This window comes from Drosophila eugracilis, unplaced genomic scaffold, assembly GCF_018153835.1.
Source record: "Drosophila eugracilis isolate 14026-0451.02 unplaced genomic scaffold, ASM1815383v1 contig_445, whole genome shotgun sequence".
NCBI lineage: Eukaryota > Metazoa > Arthropoda > Insecta > Diptera > Drosophilidae > Drosophila > Drosophila eugracilis.
Genome location: NW_024573311.1, coordinates 2,284,838 through 2,299,442, shown reverse-complemented (window position 1 = coordinate 2,299,442; position 14,605 = coordinate 2,284,838).

Here is a 14,605-nt window from a genome sequence, read left to right as displayed (position 1 = left end):
ACAATCTCAGTGTGACCCTGTCCAAGAATAAACTTTAACCCCTCTGATTCTACCCAACTTCATAACCCCTTTTTTGGAAACAGCATTGAGTAAAACTCAGATTTTTAGTACATTAAAAAATACCACACCTTTCAATTTGAAAATAACAATTTTAAGTATTTTTACGTTTTGTTTTTTTGTGGAATGCCTCTTGCTTTTTGCCTGCCTCATTATCACATTTGCCAAATATGCATCCGTGCGCATGTCCAATTTCGACAATCTCCACTGCTGTCAATCAAAATGCAAATAGTTTTACCTCATTAAAAGCAACTTGAGGGACAGGCCAAAGCAACAAAAGCAACAAACAACGAAGCATAATTTACATTTTCCAAACTGACAAAACACACTTTTGTTTTTGAGGAGAGGCGCGCGCTTGCGCATTGCCAACAATTAATCGGTCCGAGGGGAAAGATGAAGAATCGTCAGCGGTTGAGTGACTGAGAAATCTGGTGACAAAAAGCGTAAAAACTACAAAATCAGACGGGCATTATCGGTTGAAGAGGGGAGGGAGTATATAGAGATGAGAACTATTGTTAAGATATTAAAGAAAATATGCTTAAAAATCATTTTTTAGACTCCTTTAGGAGAAACTCATTTAAAAATGGATAAAATAGTTTCTGTTCTTAAACAATTTTTATAAGCTTAAAAAATTAATCCAATAGTTTGAGAGACATGCTGAAACTCTTCTTCTTGTGTTGATTTAATATTTTTAAATTTTATTTGCATTGCAATGATTTAGATTGCCGCCCCTCACGCAGCCATCTCAAAAAGTTTAAATTGAAAAGCTGTTGCATCTGTTGGCTGGCCACTTCAGCTTCTACTGCTGCTGCTGCTGGCGACGTGTCGTTTGTCGTTTTCAACGGTTTTTACACGATTTGGTCAAAAACGTCAAACTGACTGACAGCTGCCAAGCTGCGGCCCCCGGGCCAACAACACTTCAACGGCAATGTCGCCTCGTTGCCAACTTCTCTCTCTTTTTCGCGCCGTGTGTCAGATTTCAGTTCGATTTTTGCAGCTGTTGGAAAACAATTTTTCGATTGAATAATTTGCCAGGTTGCTTTTTTTCGATCTTGCTTTGCCTTTGGCTTTGACTTCTGCTTATTAACGTAACAATAATTGCAATTGCAAATCGAAAATTTGCATAATTATTTAGAAATCACGAGGCTAGTTAGTCAGTTAATCGAGCGCTGATTGGAGTCCATTACCATGAACTAAGTTAAATGGAATTCTTGAAAAAAAATCGAGCACACATCAAGATTGAGTAATGATCGATTAATGATTTAGTGGACTTTTACAAACAGTTTTGATTTCGATTTACTAAGTCCTTAAGTGTTTCTCAAATATTTATATATGAAAAAAAGGAACAAAATTTTAACTTTTTATCATTTCATTTATATGAAATGTCAAAAAAGTGAAAAGTAGCATTCCCATCTTTTATACATTATAAACTATTTCCGCTTAAATATTATTCAGAATGAAGTAATCCCAATTATTATTCACATATTCGGAAATGATACACACAAAGGCCGCCTGCAATTACAAAATAGTCTACAAAAGTGTTCATTGTTTTGCTGATTTTTTTTTTCGCAATGCCAAAACAAATTCCATTTTCATTTCCAATGAATGTAAATTTTCCGTCTCCGATTTTGTAGCCTTTCAAATCATAGTGAGTGAATGAGTCAGGCCTCAATTAATTTAAATATTGCCTCAGACGATGGCAAAAAGAATGTTGGCATCTGACGGCTACTGTTCGGGCCTTTCAATGACTCCGATGATGATGATGATGATGTGTTGAGGTGTCGGCGCTTTTCAAGATCGCCGACACGCCCCACAGTCATCTGAGTGCATCTGAAGTGGGTCGCCGTCTGCTGTATATTCCAAATCCTGATTTTGCGCTTATTAAAGATTTTTAAATACTGTAATTTGGCCAACAAGAAGTTGGACTTGAACTTGCCGCTGGTAGAGTGCCAATTTATCAGAGTTTCGTCACGGTACTTTTTCCTCTTTCAGAGTAGCTAATTTACAATAAATTTATGAAAAATCATCCAACTAATTGTCGCTTTAAGAAAATCGACAAAAAAATCCTTTTAAAGCATTTTAGCAACTGCCATTATCGTTGCTATTGATAATAGTTTATAAACAATTACGGCCAGGTTTCCTTTTCAATTTATGCAAACATTTTGCTGCCCTCAATTGACTCGATTCGAATCGAAAACTTACATATTTGCTCTGCTTGTCATTGAACTGATCGTTGTGCCTTATAAATGTGAATGTTGTTTTGGGGGTATGGAGGTGTTCGTTGACTATATTAACTTATTTGTAATGAAAAAGATTCGATTAGAAAAAGGTCACAGAAATCATGAAAATTGTGAAGAAAAAAGTCATTCAAATATTAATCAAATTTGTATCCTCACAAATCGACTTAAAGGACTAAAAGTTTATGGTTATTAAAGTTTAAATTTTAAAACTTTCTAAAATAATGTAAAATATATATTTAAGAACAAATTTCTTAAGAGTATCCAAACTTCACCATTTAGCTTAAATTCCAATTTTTGCCTGACAAACTGGGCATTACGATCAAATGCACTTGAGAATTAACATTCGGAATGCCTTTAACAAGTGATCGAGCTTTGGCATTTAATTGAAAGTCAACATACTTATGCAAAACCCAGCGGCTGACCACCTAACGAGCCGCCTCATATCCCCTCGATCCCTGGTCACCTCATCTCAGTGGACTTGAACCGACAGGGACAAACGGATTTGCATAGAATGAGATACGTTGAGGATTTTTGCCATGCTTATTTGCATGTTACTAAGGAAGGAGAAATATATATGTACGTACGAGTATCTACCGGATACATGGATTCCTTAGGCAAAGAGCAGGCAATAAATTATGACTGAGGTTGCATTAAAATAATTTACAAATTAAACAGCAGAAATTACATTAAAATGAGTGAAAATGTGGCAGCCGACGAGAGAGACGGCAAAAAGCGGAGATTCCTTTCCGAGAAAGCCAGTTGGATGCCGCAGACCAAGAGCTGATGCTGGCAGTTTGCAGCTTCGAGCTGAAGACAAGGCCAGAAGCCTGAATCTGCGCTTCTGCCGATGCTGACTGATGTTAATAAGGCGTCTCATAAATTATCAAGGCGAAACGTGCCGAGAGACGAAGAAGAGTGCCTGCCAATGGCACTCCATTGGGTTTTACCATTAGAGATGGCAGCGTGTTGGGTTTTTCCTTGGGGCCACGCATTGAAGTTTTTCTATTTTTGATATAAAAAGGAAAATATGTTTATAAGATATGGTAATTGAAAAGGAATCTGATTTAAAAATGTTAATCAATAAGAGATTTATTAAGAAAATCATTCCAGAATGTTAGAGCTAGAACTCACGGTGCCATCTCCAGTCTTCCTCTTGGTAAACCTCATCTTTGGCCATCTCCTCCGTGAGCGTTTTGTTGTTGTCTTGACATATGCAATGGCGCGCAGAACACAAAAAAATTTACATTGCATTTATACGGATGCGAAATGCAAGACAAGCTCAAATGAGGTGGAGATGGATGGAGGTGGGCTCGGGGACTGCGATGAGGATGAGGATGGGGTTGAGGATGGGAATGGGAATGGGGATGGCTGCCACTATTAACGTGACAATTTGTGATTTGTGCTGGATGCTGCTGTGACTCGTTGGTATTTAGAATTTCTTTCTCAGTGCCAGCTTCTCAGCATCTCAGCATCCTGTTGGTACCGATACGATTCGCCAAGCCAAACGTCGCCAACGTTCTTGGGCTTGTTGTGCTCTGCTCTGACGATGACTGCATTTAGATTACGGAATTATTTAAAATATTTTATTAAACAGCAGCTGAGCGATCTCTCCTTAAGTTTGCAACTGACTAAATGCCAGCTGTGCGTGGTCAACGTAGCGGGGTATTAATTATCTAAATTATTCACAAGCTTGTCTGCCATTAATGAAATGTCAACGCAGTGGAAATCGAACAAAAATCCTTCAATCAGCGCCATCTGGCGTTTGGAACTGGTTCAGAGTTCTCATCGAAGGGGTTGGAAGAGTTCTAAAAAAGTCAAGTCCATGGGTCTATGCAAAAATCAGGGACTGGAAGTGAGAGACCATGTAAAGGGTTGAATTGTTGTTTATTTTTTAACGAAAGGGTGGTTGGAAATTTATTTTTTACATTTAACAGTCAGTTGGTTTCCAGATCTGAAGGAGTAAGGATAAAGGATATCGAATAGAAACATTTTTAAGCAATTTTGGATTATTTTAGGTAGGCAGGGTGAGTATATGAAATAATATGAGCTTATTTTGATTTCAAATCTAATTTATTTTAGAGGCTCCTTTTAAATAATAATATGATTGGAACAGTCTGTAAAAACCATCTGGAAACCATGGAAAACTTAAAAAGGTGAGATACTAAAAGTTTATATAAACTTACTCAGAAAATATAACACATTGCTAGGGAATACCTATAAAAATATGCCTTAAAAAAAATCATACTACTTTAGTGTTTAATCAAAGTTTAAAAAAATTTAAGAAATTATTAAAAACTGTGTGGGTTGTCTGTATGAAATTCCAAGTGGTTAACATTTTAGAAAGATAAATCCTTCCAAAGATATATTTTCTTAAAAGGTTGGCATCATGACCACACTTATTGCTAATTACTGAAAGTCTACCAGATCAAGAGCCTCCAATTTTAAGCTTCTTAAGTTACCCCCTTCTTTGATTTGTAAGCTAAAAAACCAAAGATAAACTTCCCCATGTATGCTCTGCCACGAACCCATGACAAAATAAACAAACAGCCAAGCACACTTTCCTCAATCAAGTCGCAAAATAAGCATTGTTTGAACACGAGCTCAATGGGATCAATTTAAATATATATATTTTTGTTGGGTTTCTACCAAACCCATAAACCTGGCCACGCTTTCAAATTAATTCAAAACCTCAAAAAAAAAAAGTAAAGTCTTTAAGCCAGAAACTTTTTGTCGGATCATTTCCGTTTTACCAACTAAAAATATTCGAGTCAAAACTTGACAAATTAGACAAATAGAAAACATGTCAAAGAACTGAGCGGTTCAAGCTGACTGTCCGCCCCAATTAAGCGGCTCAAATTTATATTTTTTACCAGTCATGGCAAGTGCGTAAGACCAGTGGGGAAGGGTAGAAAAGGTGTTGAGGTCTACCACCTTGCTAATTAGAATAAGGCCCTGAGGGAAAACTGTTTATTCATGTTTTATGAGAGAGAAGGTGGGGAAAATGGACTAATTTTTGGTATCTTGAAAGGCAGATAAATTTATGGAAAATTCTGTAGTTTTCGTACTTTGAACACTTCGAAATTGGTATTTTAATTCTTTCAAATGTACCTACAACTTGGAGCTTTAATTTCCAAAATGATAGAGCAGCGAAGTTAAGAACAAAATGAGTTATAAATTGTAGATCCACAGTTCCCTGATATCGATCAATGAATGCTGACGGCCTGTAGAAAAAAGGCGTCCAGTCATGCTTCCGTCTGGGAGAGAAAAGTAAGATCCCCCTCCTTACTGACCAAAACCATCTCAATAGAATTCAGACACCTTGGGCCCATGTCGTCCCGATGGCGGGGCCGGCATTTGGCCGTAATCAAAATCCTTTTATAGCATTTACATAGCAGCACATACAAATCAAGTAATGCCTGCTATTGGTCAGGTTTTTTTTTTTTGTAGTAGCTTTAGTAGCCTTAGTAGCCCGATCAACTGGCCACTTGTTGTGCAGTTAGAGTTAGTCATTGAGACTTGGGCAGCTGACAGGCGAGCCGATCTCTTGCAGCAGCCGATGCAGTTGATGCAGTCGATCGTGGGAAAATGATCGATTTCATCAGGCTATAGGAGAGAAGTGTCTCTCCCTCGACTGAAGCAGCCATGGAGTACATGACATCGAACATGCCTGGCGAGCTGGCCAAACGCAATTGAAACGTGTTCATAAAGCAATTTTCGACTTTTTTTTCCACTCCTCACACCGGAGCCATCGAGATGGGGGACTTTTTTAAGCTTTATGAAATGCATCTGACAGATTGTTGCCAATTTGGTAGTGGAGGCTTTTTGAATATTGATTTGATGACCGTGGAAAATGCACTTTTTGCACTGGCTCTGATCGATCGTTAGCCGTAGATAAACACTAATAGACGTTTAATGATTGATTAGGTAAAGATGTCATGGGGAAAATGGGAGGGATTAGAGATGGCTGCTAAGTAGGGATTTAGAAGATAAGTTAAGGCAGTTATTGTTCTACCTATCTTAGAGCTGTAGTATTAATCTTTTAAGTTAATATATTAACTTAAAGGAAGCGGTCTTTATGACAAGTTATTTCCCCAACTAAAAGTCATAAACTCATTCCCATCAGCCTATCATAACTTTCAAAATATGAAAAACAAACCTGCTCCGCCCAAAACAAAAACTATAAAAATGTTATAAGCACAGCCTTCTCGGCTCCTAAAACTCAACCCAACCTTATTGGCAATGCTAATTTTGATAGCCAACATTTTTGATTGAATTATTTTTGCCACTTTTTAGTTGGGCTTGCCTTTAAAGGCAAGCTTTTCAGAGCTCTCTCACCTTGTAATGGAATTTGTGTCTAATTGCTTCGTTAATTTATTTCATGCCATTTTAATTAATTCTCTTTATTAGATTAAGACTAAAAAAAGCAACATGAATGTGTGTATCTGAGAATATAATATTTTCTTCTATATAAATTCAGGAAACTCACTCAGCCAAAAACGGATTAAGTGGATGGCAAAAAGCTGGCCAAGAGGAGCAAAAACTTGACCAGGCCAACGATGGACGGCGGGGAATTATTATGCAGCAGCAATTACTCGCCAATTGTCGTCGCAATGAGATTGTAGAGAACGGGAACAAAAGAGGAAAAAGTGGTTCGAAAAGGCGATAATCCAGTCGGGAACGACGACGATGGGATCTCCCATACGGATCGCAACGATCAAAAGCGTCTGGAACCTGGGGATCTTGGCCAGCTCAACGGTTTTGGCCTGGCCCGGTTATGACCAAATGCAGTGGTTCAGCCAGATCAGCCGTCGCCTCCTGTGATTATTTTTATTATAATTGCGCGTTTATTGGCGTGAGGATATGTGTTGCCACTCGACTCCATGGGGACACATGGGGGACATCAAACGACTGTGAGAGTGCCACAAATTTCATAATCGAAAAATCAAACACCAATTATATATATTTTTCACCTTTTCTCTATAGCCAACTAACCACCAACTACAACTGCTAATGACGACGACACCTTGGCTGGAATACCCCTTCTACTTCTCATCCCGCCGACTCCATCATCTCTCTGGGATACTGGACAATTCGAAAACATCCCACTAATTTTTCCATATATGTCCAAAGTGGTACACAAACGGCAAACGGCAAAGCGACTTTGATTTGTGTGGCAAACTTGGCGCTTGTTGTACAGCATTTTTGCGTCTCTTAAATGCAGCATTTTCTTCTGCATTCGTTGCACTTTAGTTTATTGAGTTTATATGCCAGAGGGTTAGACGATAAGTCAAAGTGTTTTGCCGACTATTATGCAAGTTGGAAATTATGTTATATTAGGTTTTCAAGGGGTTTCTTGAAGGAAAATAAACAAAAGTTTGACTTGGCCTTTGATTTTCCTTAAAACCTAGCGATAAGATGCTTAGTTTCTATACCTCTTTTTGAATTATTCCCAAAAATGCTATAAGACTTCACCGCTTATAATTTGTTAAAAAAACGGGACCCTAAGACCTCAAATCAAATCAAAATCTTTCACTTATCCATATCAGATTTTTCCATATTGTAATATCTAATGGCTTATTTCCCACTTGTGATATCTAAGATCTCTACTAAAGCCTCACCTTCATTACCTCATCAATTATCTCAAGCGAATGCAGTTCAATTAGGAAGTGCATTTATAACAGCCCAAGTCGAACTCTAAACTCCAATTAACCAACGTTGAAGTTGATCTCAAATCAACCAATTTTGTGCTGGCGCCAACAGATCCAACAAAGCCCTTAAACTGTTGGAAATCTTCTAAAAATAATTAACCATTGAACTGAAAAGCAATTGAAAATACAAGAAAAGTGTTTTCCAGATGGAAATCTCAAGCAATTGTCAGAACGAACCGCCTTTTTATGGAGGTTATTTGTTACAAGAGAGAAAAAAGCACTTGTAATGCTAGAATTTATTTTAGCCACTAAAAGGGGCGTGGTTTTGAGAGGTTGGTCTTTGCTAATAGATATTTAATTGGTATAGTTTTTATCGAAATTATCAACATTTGTTATATATTAAATCAATCCTAAGAGATTGAGCAAAAACAAAGTTGAAACTCAAAAAGATTTTTGAAATATTTATTGGTTTTTATGTCTAAGCTGAGTATCTTGAAGATGCTTATATTTTTCATTGGAGCTTAATAAATATTATATTTATAAGTTTGCTATCTTAAATTGTTATTGAAGATCACCAAAGAATAAAACAAATTATTATAATTTAAATGCAACTTCACTTTATTACCTAAAGCTTTTAGCTAAAATTATTTCCTACTAAATCTTTATATATTTTCATGAATATTTTTCCCTTATTTATGCTCGATAAAGTTTAACATAGTTTAAGTTAAAACTAAATATAAAATTAAAGCCAGACATAGTTTGCCTCTGGGCTCGATTTGGTTAAAAACAATTAAACAACAGAAGAAGCGTTAATAAAAAATTAAAATAATCAAGGGAGTAGCACGCCAATGGCTCATTTGTAATGCTCGAGAAGAATTCCATGTTGAAGAGAGGTGATGGGGATGGGGTTATATAGTAGATATAGCATATATATAATTACATGGCCTTTTGTTGTCTGCAGTTTGCTGTGGCGGGTGTTGTAACGCGACAATTAAGGTTATAAAACTTTCTGTTTCTTGGTAGTAAGCCTTAGCATAATCGCACAATTTGTCAACGGGCCGGTTGCAGACAACCCTTTTCATATCACATTTAATTGTTTTTTCCTGATTGTTCGCGCTTGTTTTTCTCTGCTTTTTCTCCTGTTTTTTGTTTAATATAAATGCAAAGTTTTGGGGTTAAGCAGTGGTGTTTAAATGCGTTAAAGAGAAAAATGTTCTTGGCATGGCGTGCCAGCAAGTGTGAAGTGAAAAATTGGCCTCCATATAAATGAGAGTCTGAGCCATTAGGGAGCCAAAGGTAGAAAAATCTGCACTCGAGAAAAGTCGGGCTTATTGATTTAAGTGGCCATGGCATATCTGGGGTCATATTAGCAAGTTCGTCGGAAAAATTATACAAGCAACACCCATTATTTAAGAAGCTATTATGTATAATAATATGCAATAAATTATGGGAATATATTAAGCAGGGTAAGAGGAATCAGCAAAAGTAACACTTTTTATATATTTTAAAATTTTTATACTTCTTCTATTTTGTATCTCTAAGCTAATATTAGATTATTAAAAATTTATTCCACCAAAAATAGCCATTCGTAAGACCAGTAGCGCTTCCTGATTACTTCCTCATCCAAACCCTTATCAGAATCTCTAAAACCACCATTAACTTTGGCATAACAATCATTTCGAATATTTTATGCCTTTGTTTTACCAATTATAATCAGATTAAACAAGGAAAATGCATTGCAAAATAAAAAGAAAACTCATAAAGCAACCGAAATTATGGCAAATAAATATGGATGTAAGAAAGAGGAAAGACTTAGCCAGGCTAAGAAGTTGATTTGCAACAACTCTTTCTATGACATTTAAATGGAATACATGAAATCGAGCAGTTTATGTTGAACAAAACTAACCATCGGGATTAGACCATAAAGCATGCTAGAATGCCTGGCCGGCGTATCTGGCAGATTTCTAGATACCAACTATCTAGTATCTAGTATCTAGACTGTGCGTGTCAGCGAGTGTGTCGTTCTGTCGGATTTCTTATGTGGATTTGGATTCGGATTCGGATTCGTCGGATGCGCTGTTGGCTTCATGGTGCACTGAGTCTGGGTTTGGGCCTATGCCTTGGACCATCAAACCAGAACGGCCTCCTATGAAGAATTCTGCCATAAATCATGGCCATAAAACTTAGCTGTAATCTGTGAAGAGAAATACTGAAAGTCTTGTTCTTGGCTTTTTTGCGGAAGCATTGCGGACTTTCAACTGAGCATAACTTTGATTGATAATGATGTGTCAATAATATGTGTTTGCAATTTTATGCTGACTGAATAATGTGAATGTAGCATTGTGATGAAATGCCTCGGCTGGAGTAACATTTAAATGGTAATTTGAACATAGATTGAAGTTCCAGGAACCAAACCAAGCATGACGGACAGGCTGGTCCATGAGGACAGCCCAACATTTTGTAAGGCCTAAACAATGGAAGTTTATTAGGCAAGCATTTAATGAGTATATGGATTAGAAGTTTCTGAACTACTACCAATTCAGCTTATAATTATATAGGATAATGTAAGAGGCTTATAGAGTAAACTGGCCAGAAAAGAGTTCTTTACATAAAAAATTAAATATTTTATTTTATTTTTAGATTACAAATATTAAAGATCTCTCCATTTCTGGTAGGGTATCCAAATACCTTAACATTATATCCATAATTTCCAGCTCACTGTGCAGCGGCAACATTTGAATGACCAAAAGAGCGAAATGCCTGGAATTTGCATTCAAATTCAGGCCCGCTCACTGGGGAGGTCGGCGCCTTGAACAAAGTGGAAATACCGCAGAAATGCAAACGACAGGCTAATAAGCCCGAGCGGACAGTTTGGTATGCCTGGCCGGACTTCATATGGTAAACAATTGGCCAAGATCAGCTCCAGTTGCCCGTTGGTACGGCATTATGCACCCAGGTCGCCGATTGCCAACCGCCGTTGACAGCTTTCTTAAACGCCGGCAAATTGAGCGCCAGGTAAAATCCCGCAGCAGCCCGCGGAGGTGAATCAACTTAATTGCTGGAGGAATTGTGTCAGCAGATCGTGCGTTTGAGATTTGCGGTGCGGCTGAGAAACGGCGCCTGGCTAAACAAAAAAACAATGCCCTTCGCTGGAAACTCCTCAGGGCGAGACCAACTTGAATGCTCTTCGGGGGCTTAATGGATCATCATGGGTCCATTTGGGAACTGGAAATATTTTTGTAGATTTATTGTTGATTAATTATTTACTTTATTGAATTTATCTAGATTATGGGAAATTAAGTATACGCAACGACTGCTATGAAGGGTTTAGAGTTTAAAAATAGACACGAATGGCATAGCCCATATTTAAAGCTATTAAAGTGTTTATTATTAAATCATGATTAAATCTATTAATTAAGTATTGTAATATTTAAAAATTAATGAAGAGAAAAGTAGGTTTTCATTTTATATTTTATAGTAATTTACGTTATTTTAAAGAAAAAACTAAGCCTGCAAGATTTTCAGTGCAATCTTATACACATTATTTCTAATAGCGACCCTTTTCACTCTTTAGAGATCGTTTATTTAATCTTTTACTTAATATACCTAAAAAAAATACTATAAATAACCCTGCCAATAAGAGGCGTTGGCGAAACCAGTTTGCAAAACACAAATCCAATTGGATAGCCCCGCTGCCCCGAAATAAAGATAAATCCCCCCACTTATGTCAATGTGACAGTTAACGAGGCGATATATGCAGGCGGACTGAGAGTCTATGCGAGTGTATCTCCCAATTGGACAGAGGAGCACGGCTCCACCTCCAATTGGATTAACCAGGCATACACACACACACACACGAAGGCCATAATCATAAATTTAAATAAAGCGAGGGAGCATGTGAGTGTAAGCGGGATGGCGATCAACTAGATTTGAATAATGCCCAAGTGTGTGTAGTAAATTAGCAAGAGGGATTAGTTGTCTCTTTTTCGCTTATGGGGAGCAGCTTTTTGTGGAACCTAAGAGAGCGATCGCAACTTTTTGCAGTGGTGTGAGTGGGGAGAGCGCTAAGAGAGAGAATGAGAGTTGTGAGATAATTTTATACAGAAGGAAGGAGAGAGCTCTCGAAGGAGTTTTTTTTAGAAAAATAAAACTTAATATAAAAAACTAAGTTATCACACATTGAGAGAGTTTTGTTCTCTTCTAGCCAGAATTGCAATGTTGCAAGCAGGTGTGTGTATCTGTGTGTGCAGGTAACTGCAACAGATACAAATATACGAAATACTCACACAGATACAGTAGTTACCAACACAGAGACACTTTTGGCACTGCAATTGTTTGAGTGCACTGCCGTTTGTTTATTTGCCTTTTGCTGTTGTTTTTTATGGATTTGGCAAGAAACTTGTTGCAGCTCGCTGCCGTTAAAGTTGCCGATCTGTTGCGCATCTTTAAGATACTTTTTGGCGAGCTCGCCTCAGTTGAGTTCAGCGTTCAGTGGTTGTAAGCTCAAGTGCGCGCGCTCCCCGGACTTCTTTGCAACTGTTGTCCTCCGCGAGATCCCATGCGATACTCTATCGATACGAGACGATACGATCCCATTCGATTCGATTTCAAGAACCCCTTTCTATATATAAAAAACACAACAAAAATCCCCTTATTTCTCATCGCTCTCGCGTCGCGATTCTTCTCAAAGCTCTTTTGTTCCGCAGATTTTTGCGTTTTGACGACGGCATTTGTGCAAATCGAAACGTGCTGCGAATGAGACGCAAATTCCGCTCTGCGGTAACAACACAAATTGTTGAATAAAAAAACTATAGGCTTATAGTTTTTTAAAAAGTGCCTACCTGTGTGCAGATTAAGTAAAGTGAATACTAATTACAACCAATTCGGTTGAACGGGATGAAATTTAATATTTGTTAGGCTTAAACTGTTGGTTTGAGCCAATCAGCAATAAAGGTAAATTTAAAGAGTTTTGTACTTAAGGTTTGAAAGTCATAATAGAAGCCTAAGAAATTTTTGAATTTAGTTTGAAAATAATTGGAATTTTATAAATTGTGACTCTAAATTACAAAGTAAGCAAAAGGCTGCATAAAAAAGATGTTACTAAGTTATTTTAAGGAAAATACCTTAAAAAATATATCCTTGTTCAAATCCAAATAAGGGAAATTTTGTAACTCCTTTATCTTAATACCAAAATGTAACATTAAAAGATTCTTAGTTGGCTGCCTGAACAAAAGCATTTTAGTTTCATATTAACCATATTTTACCAAAAATCCAAAAATCAGTTGTAAGCCAATTGACATCCAAAAATATGTTAGTGATAAGACCAGGCCACCTGGACCCTAATCATGAATCATTCAATTAATCAAAACAGTGCGGAATTTCACAATCCTAATCGGTAATCTTTAACAACCTTTAATAAATGAAACATTCTTGAATTTATGTTGCTTTGCCTTTGCCTAAGGGGGCTTTTCCCTGCCTCCCAGTTTTGATTATAAAGCATATGGTCTTTTGCTACTATTTTAGAAAGAGATTGAAAGTCACAAGGTTATAGGAATGTTATAGATATAGATGTATATATAAGGTATTCTCAGAAGGGGAGATGTGGCTTAGGGCGCCTTGAGTTTCAGCCAGGAGGTAAACAGAACCTGCATCAAAGTTTACTCAACCAAAGTTGAAGTGGGGCGCCTCCAGTATGCCTTCTTTCGCAATATCGTTGGGGTGAACCGATAAATAATATTGAAATTGAAATAAATACAGCAAACAAAGTGTAAGGAAAAACCGATCGATTTACACTTTAAATATCGTCGTACCTGTGCCCCGTTCGATTTGTTTAATGTATATATCTATATCAATACACACACTCGTCTGTGGTATTATGTTGCCTTATTGATAAGAGACGACGATCGACTCGATATGTTTTATTTATTAGCATAACACTTGTGGTGCCCCACACTTTTTGAGTTCAAGTGCCTTATGGACAAGTTGGAACTGCATTTCCTTTTTCTTCTTATTCAAATGCCGTTATCTGCGACGGCGTATATAGATACAGTCGTTCAGATACAGATACCAGATACCATTACCATTTGCTGTAACGATCGAGTGATTGATTATTTTTACAGTACAATAATAAATATTTGTCCAACGTTTGTGGCGTTGCCTGCTTAGCCTAATTAGATAAAAATGGAATGAAACCAGCTCCTCTTCCTTTTCCTTTTACTTCTCCTTCACCGTTCTTCAAGTATATATAGTATTATCTCGGCAAGTGCGTTTACCCATTTACCATATTCGGAACTCAACTCAACTAGAACTGAACTGATTAAGCCCGACCAGGCCAAGCCAAGACGAGTTGGCCCGTCTTATTGGAGTATCTCTATCTATCTATCTATCTATATCTGTGTGCCGTGTAGACCCGTGTCGACAATTGCGTCGAAGCTGTTGTTTAAAAAGAAAAATGAGTTCAATTTGTTTGTTTTTGGCCTGATAAGACACCGCCGGCAGGTGAGCTAAGGCATGGTATATGGTAAGGTGAGATAAAGTCACCAAAGAACCTGTGTCATGCCAGGCACTTCCACTTCAACTGACTTTATGCCTCAGCACTTTGCATATCATCGTCAACGTGTTCCAGCAATGACATTTGCCCAAGCTTCGAAAAACTAATCA